Genomic DNA, 7,177 nt, shown 5'->3' with positions numbered 1-7,177 from the left:
GTGAGAATTCGAAATCAATAACGCGTCTCGTTGCCTTTCTGAGGGATAGTGAAACAAATATTGAGTTGTCCGAAAAGTTCGTTCCAATTTTTATAGAAAATTTCAATACATTTTTCATGTACATTTATTGATTTATTAAGTTTCGTCTTTATTATACAAATAATTATTTAACTGTCATACATTTGCTCCTTTTATGGCGTTGCTACGCTTCTCATTAAGAATACGTGCCCACGAAATTAAGGATTTCATGATTTTCTTAGTAACTGTGAATAGAAATACAGACATGGGTTAATAGAAATAACAACACCGAGTTTTGGTTGAGTAGAAATACTGACATTAGAGGTTTGTATTTTAAGCCTTCATTAGAGATGCTCTGGCTTTCATTCTACAGGAAAAATACTTGCAAATGATTTTTTGGTTTGGAAAACCTGTGAAAATACTTTTCATTATAAGTTTCGACTTGTAAAATACATTGTTTTCTATGTTCAGTTGATAGCGAAATTATGCTTAGCTGGGTAGAAATTGGGACATTTACTTTATGCACGAGCAGGGTGAAATTAGAGAAAATCAGTAACGAGCTAGGCGACGCGGCGCGTGGTTACGCAATTTCCGGGAAGAAGCGATCATGGCTGTCCGGTTCTTCTTGAAACCGTTCGTCCTTGAGGCGCCCTTGGTACTGGCTATGGAAGCTAAATCGGCTCTGTGAGAAGTTGTCGGGCTTGGCAAGTGTAGGGCGTGGTCTATCGAGGCACCCGGTGACCTCCTAGCCAGCTGGTCGGCCATCTTTGAGCATCCAGTCGTCCGGGCGTGCGAGGGTGAAAGTTGGGGTGGGTTTTCGGCTATAGAGAATGGAAGCCGAGCAGGTCGTTTCGTGAAACCCCGGCTTCGTCAAAGGAGACGCCCTCTCCCACGCCTCGCAACACTTCCTTTTCTTCGCTCCCTCTCCTTCCCTCTATCCTCCAGATGTCTTCACTTTCGTTTTCCTTATTCCCCGTTCCTCCGTGTCTCCTCTGTTTTTAAAAAAACGCAAGAACGTACTTTGAAGAAATTTAGAAGTTTCGTTTGAACCGACGATGACCCAGATTGTATACATTGAAAGAATTCTTCATCCTTTGCACTTCACTGTGAGTGGAGAAGAAGCCGGTACAAAGATACACAAGTGCCAAAGGTCAGATCCGTATTATCCGATATTTTCCCATTTATACGATTTATATGGTTAATTAAATTTTATTAAGAAAAAGTTTAATCTCGCCGACAATAACTTGGTTATTAGCCTCGTGGGGTTTACTTTACATGGAATTGCAATCTAGTGGTAAGAGCGAAACCACCATACGATAATAAAACGACCATTGAAAATGCTCGACTACGTTAAAAGAGGATACAGATTACGAAGGTGTTAACCGTTGCGGTTACACAACTTGTTATCGAATTTCCGACGATAATCGTACCCTCTCCGTTCTTCTGTTTCTTCGCTCGTTCATTGTTTCCCGCTAACTGCCGGTCTACTTACACAGTTCTTATTCTACTGACGCATTTCCGGAAAACAACAACGAATCACGACAGTGAAATAATATAGTCACGGTCTTGAACTCACCGTGCCTGTAAAAACGTTGCCGAGGCACAAAAACCGAGGCGAGATGATAACAGAAAAAGTTCTGCAGACGTACGTAACGTGCAGCAATTATCAGCCAGTTCCTAGCACGCAATGACGATGACTACGTACTCCGTAATTTCCAAGTAAAATACTGCTTGCCTATTCGTAAGAGAATATTTCTAAGTTTAGAATTAATTGCGACAATTTTTAGAGAGGATACTTTTTTGGCTCAGCCGCGTAATATCAATTTTATAAATGCCCGATTAATATAATACAAGTTCCCAATGGAAAACGTTCATTTCGATAACTGGAATAGAAGTTTTACGTGGTTTCAATAATCAATAATCCACAATGGACTTACGACGCGTCTGTGCATAATTATGCCTTACTGACATTTTTTCCCATTCGGTCTTTCTATTTTGAACATCGAGAGAAGCGGGACTACATGCGTTTCTACTCTACTAACTAGGCAAACCTCAAGGTACCGATGATTCCGAATTAACTCCACCAAATTTAACTACCTTTAAAATTATTTCAAGCGGTTTGAGCCAAGGGAAACATATAAATAGTTGAGTTTTCTTCAAGGAGATCTACAAATGGTAAAAATACTAGATTTTCGATTAGCTGTGAATCTCAAGATCATCGGAAACTCGAAAGAAAGGGAAGTGGTGATAGATTTTCGTACAACTTCATGAAATGGCGGTACTGTTACAGCATAGTCGAGGGATCTCCGAAGCTTGCTTTTTGTTCTCTTTGGCTTGTTCAAGGCCTGGTTGCCTGGCCCCCCCACCTCTGGCCTCATGCTTATATCACATCACGGTTTCATTCTCCTCTCCCTTCTATGCGACTTTTCTACACTAGAGAAGACCTCGATCGTTCCCTCTTCCCCGTTTTCCCGTTCTCCCTTCTCTCCCATTTACTTTAATGCCCTGAACCTCTGTACCTAATGCCTAACGATAGCCATTAGACTGTTTCTTCAGTTCCCCGTGCAATTCGCTAAACAGCTGTAAGAAACAAATGTATGTACAAAAGGAATTGGAAAAGTTGCGCTGTTTTAAGGAGATACGAAGTGTCTTGAGGCCACCGCTAGCAGCGCCTGTTCCTCTTCATTCTCGACCCTTCTTCGTCGCCCCGCGCGTTTCCCCTCGCCACTCGTGATGATCCACGATCTTCACGGATACCCCTTCCTCTCCGTCGTTCAACCGTTTCGCAATGATGTCATCCCCAGCATTGGCGCAGACGTCGAGAATTATTTTCAAATGGCGGAAAGCAAAAAATGGAGATCCGAAACGTATCCGCGAATATAAAACTCTTAGCCCGCGCGCTGCCGCAATATAATTAAAGCCAGCCGGAATGCGTAAATGATGTAGCGTAAACTGAGCTTATACTTATTTAACGGATTAAATTGAAACCCGAGGAAGGCGGGTTAAGTCGCTTGGGTATCGCCGTGTTAAATTATTCGATACCTGCAAAAAGGTTTAACCTCTTTTCGAAGGAGCTAACAGGATTACTATAGGCAACGGTACACAAACGTTCGTTTTAACGAGAATGAAAGATTTTTCAACCTTCCTCCACGTTGACAGAGGAGATTAACTGAAAATAGAACTGAATTAGGATTCTCTAAAATGAACAAAAATGTGTTATGAAATTCCAGTGTTTATTCTTAACATTATTTTTACACGCACAGTGTACAGAGCCTCATCTCGCAACAGTTCATACATTTACTGCAAATACTATCGCTCACATTAATCATTTCTGCACAGTCGCATACATTAGCAACAGTTAACATACAAATTGAAGGTTGCCAGTGGAATAGACAAACTTAATTGCTTACAAAGACCTACGCAATCTGCATTGAACGAATTCATGAAGAACGTAAAACTAGCTGTTTTCGGAATTGCAGAGACGGATTAGCAAGTTTGAGCCATTTTAGCGACATCGATCGGAAACGTGTTTGCTCGGATTCACAGGTAAGCGCGCAGCACGCGATGAGCGATGGCAAGGCGGATTCGAGGCCAACGAGTAAAATTAGACAGCGCGTGAATGGAATCCGAGCCAATCGTGCAACCCCAAATGGAAATGGAAACGCATCGGTTACTCTACGAAAGATGGCCGCAATGCGGTGCCTTCTATAAAATGGCGATTGATGATCACCCGTTTGCTTTTTCCCCCAAAGACTTAACGTTCACAACCATTCCAGCTTTCCACATTGATTTCCCAATTTCTTTCACTACCCTTCGGGATAGACCAATAGGATCACCCTTCCGCTGCATAACCAATGTTCTATGTAAACTTCGAATTTGATGTGAAAAAAGAAAAACTTGAATTTTAATTTCTGATTTAAAAAAAAAAACCCGAGTTTGAGTACAATTACACGTTACGGTTGCTTGATGGTTGTACCGAGCGCAGTCGATGAACGGAGGTACCAAAAGGAAGAACAAATCTGTTAATATTACAAGACCGACACAAAGTATCGGGGATTACAATCTCGATAGCGGTGCGTACGAGTACGAAGTGGCACAAGGCAAGCCAGTCCCACTTCCCTTTCCTCTTTGCGTGTACGTGCGCACACGGCATATCTCGTTCCACCATCGTCTCCATTCTTCCCAAGGAGCGGTAACTTTCCAAACTTCTATAACTTTTACCGCCATTCGAAATTATCATCAATGATTTACGAGTGCTTGTCACGAAATCATATAACGAATGCCGTCTTCAAGGTAACATAGAAAAAGATGAACAATATTGGAACAAGAATTTCTTTTACTATTTACTGTTTGTCTAAAGAACAGTTATGCTCGGAATAGTACGAAGCACGTGAATCTATTTCGCGTAATGTTTAAAAAATGAACCTCTCGACGTTTGAGAACCAGTTTGTCAAGCAATGACTATGAAGCGTGGCGATAAAAGAGAAAAAAAAGAACGTTTCTGTGCACTTGTTACATGGAAAACGACAGCGTTGCGCTTTATTAGGAAAGAAAAAAAATACAAGTTCGTAATCACCGGCAGCAATCCGGTGCGCGGTGTACCAAGCCGACGGTATTTGCCAAGTTACGAAAGTAAGCGGTTTTAGAAAGTATAGACGGCTCGAGGTGAACGGCGCTCTAACGACCGGAGATCTTGCAATGGCAATTACGAAGTAGCTTTGCAACGACGTTCGAGACCGAGTTACTAAGCTACTAACGCAAGACAAGCTTCTTTGTTCGATGTAGCAGGTGCACCACGCGATTTACCACACGTTCTAACGATTATTCTTGTTAAAGACAATACAGGAACATATTCGAACTACGCGAAATACTTAAACAAGTTGATGAACGGAAAGAATGTTAAACATCGCGATCGATGATCAATCCCAAAAGAAATTCAGCCTCGATTTATTTTTGGAACAATATTTTTCGGTCGATGAGCACGAAAAATAATTTACACGTGACTTCGAGCGCGACCCGGAAAGCAGAAGGGTACTATTAGTTAAAAGACGATGCGAAGAATGGTCAGCACTCTTGCAGTGTTCTCCATGATCCCAGAGCTACTTAACGTTTTCAGATTACAGCTGGGGGAACACGGTCTTCACTGCTGAGCCGAAAAATTATACTAAAACAATTCTGTTGCACGAATTGGCCTTTGTTCTTCGAGTAATCGGAAGGCGTAAAGAAAAATGCGACGGTTGTATTTTCTCGCGAAAGCGGGTCGTGCTCGGTCTGCGCAGGAACAGAGACAGAGATGTGTCGTGAGGCCGATAGGAGAGAGAAAAAGACTGACTGTCGTAGTACAGAGCCAAGCCAGTTTCTCACCCCCACTGACCTAGCGACCGAGAAAAAGATCAAGGTGCGTTGCGTCGGATGATGGACGACGAGCCCGCCCCGAAGCAATGTTGCAAAAAAAAGCTGATTCTCTTCTTGTCTATCCTGGGCTCTGTAGAGGCGTTGCGTATCTTCCAACTGGCGTAACAAATGGTTAGATCACACACTGGCCCAGCGAGAACGGAGCCACGGTTTGATCACGTGACGTTAGGTTGCGTCACAGTTAACCCCTCTCACCACTCAACCAACGAACCAACCAAACGAGGAGACCGCCATCTTTATCCACTGAGAGACAAGAGGAACACGAACACGAGCACCGACGTACGAGCAACGTTTCATTCTTTTCTTTCCTCCTGTTTTCTGTTTTAGAGCACAAAAAGTAAACTCTTTGATTATCAGGTAAACATCCACGAGGCGAGTTTGATCTTCCCATATTTCTCTATATCTTTCTCTCTTCAGAGTCTTCGTGAAGATCCGCTCGTTCTCCATGTGCCGCGCTGGTACCTATCGTCTTTCACTGCACATATCGTTTGAATTCGAGCAATCGTTCCAGCGATTTATTTCACGCGGCAAAACGATTATTACATTTTTACAGACAAATAACAGAATCGCGAAATGGTAGAATATTGGGCTAACGGGAAACTATTAATTTCGACCAAACGTTTTAGAAAAGTTTGAAACACGCAGCAAATATTTATAAGACTGTTGCATAACACTTGTATTAAAAAATTATTTTTAAGTTAAAAGGAAAACTACAAAACGATACACAGCAATCGTTTCAAGATACTCGCGTGATACCACAGTTAACCAATCGGTGCTCGTTTTCGATCAAATTATGTACTCACTTGAGCATTTGCCCCGAATGAGCACTTTCCACTGGAATTAAGGAGCACCTTACATTAAAACGAGCTAGTAATCTAAATAACGCTCGTTCGGAGCGAATGCTCAAAGTGTATGCACAATTTCTATATTTTTAACTCCGGTCCCGATACCACGCCACGCACTTAAATCGCGGACCACGCCACGACGACACATTGGGAATCAGATGGATTCGCGACACGAGTCCTTTTTTCTATGCCACGATGTATGAAGTAATCGCGTGTTTCGGTGTTCCAAGAAGTAACACAGGCGGTAACGCGGTTCGAGTGGAACTGAGACGATGAAGATCGGAAACGAGAGTACCGAAACATCGTCGCCGTCGACGTTGAAAGAGAATGTGGTTAACACCACGATGGCGTACGAGCTTCTGGCAAACGACGGATGCTCTCTCCTCGGTATCGGGCGACTGTTGGAGAGGACTCGAGCGTGAAACACGACCGACTCCGGCGACGAGCAGCGACGAACGAGGATGCGCTCGAGCGCGTAGCCTGTGCCGCACTCTCAGCCCATCCCCACTACGAAGCATGATCGGCATCCGGTGGAAACTGTGGCGCGCATTCGCGAGCATTTCTGCTCGCCGATTGGCGCAGCCGTTGCTACTTGGCCACCCATTGGTCGGCCGCGCACCACGAATTCCCGCGGCGTTCACTTATCCATGGAACCCGCACAACCACATGCATGTAGGAAGCACACGAGGCCGTTCTCCATCTCATACAAACGATATTCAGGCGAGGACACCGCGCGCACATGCTTATTCACGTACTACATACATGCAAACACACGCGTGATGCTCGCGAGCTGTCGTTATACGCGGACGCGCGTGTTACACACGAGCACGTACGGTATTTTCGTGTGTGCGCGTGTGTCGGAAGATTCCACACGCCCGCGCTTCGCTACGGTCGTATGA

General features: G+C 43.8%; 1 long non-coding RNA gene across 2 annotated transcripts; it reads right to left on the bottom strand.

Annotated features, from left to right (window-relative positions):
* Positions 1-311: 311 nt before the first annotated feature.
* On the bottom strand, positions 312-6,764 carry LOC113464433 (uncharacterized). Of its 2 annotated transcripts, none has more exons than XR_003389286.1 (3): positions 1,956-6,764; positions 1,595-1,753; positions 312-1,010 (listed from the first exon to the last, which is right to left on the bottom strand). It is a non-coding gene; the product is annotated as an uncharacterized LOC113464433 (long non-coding RNA). The 2 variants fall into 2 exon arrangements; XR_003389287.1 differs by having other exon boundaries at positions 2,280-6,756.
* Positions 6,765-7,177: the final 413 nt, after the last annotated feature.

This window comes from Ceratina calcarata, unplaced genomic scaffold, assembly GCF_001652005.2.
Source record: "Ceratina calcarata isolate Rehan_Ccalc_2016 unplaced genomic scaffold, ASM165200v1 scaffold369.2, whole genome shotgun sequence".
NCBI classification, from domain to species: Eukaryota; Metazoa; Arthropoda; class Insecta; order Hymenoptera; family Apidae; genus Ceratina; species Ceratina calcarata.
This window is presented reverse-complemented; position numbering and strand designations above follow the sequence as displayed.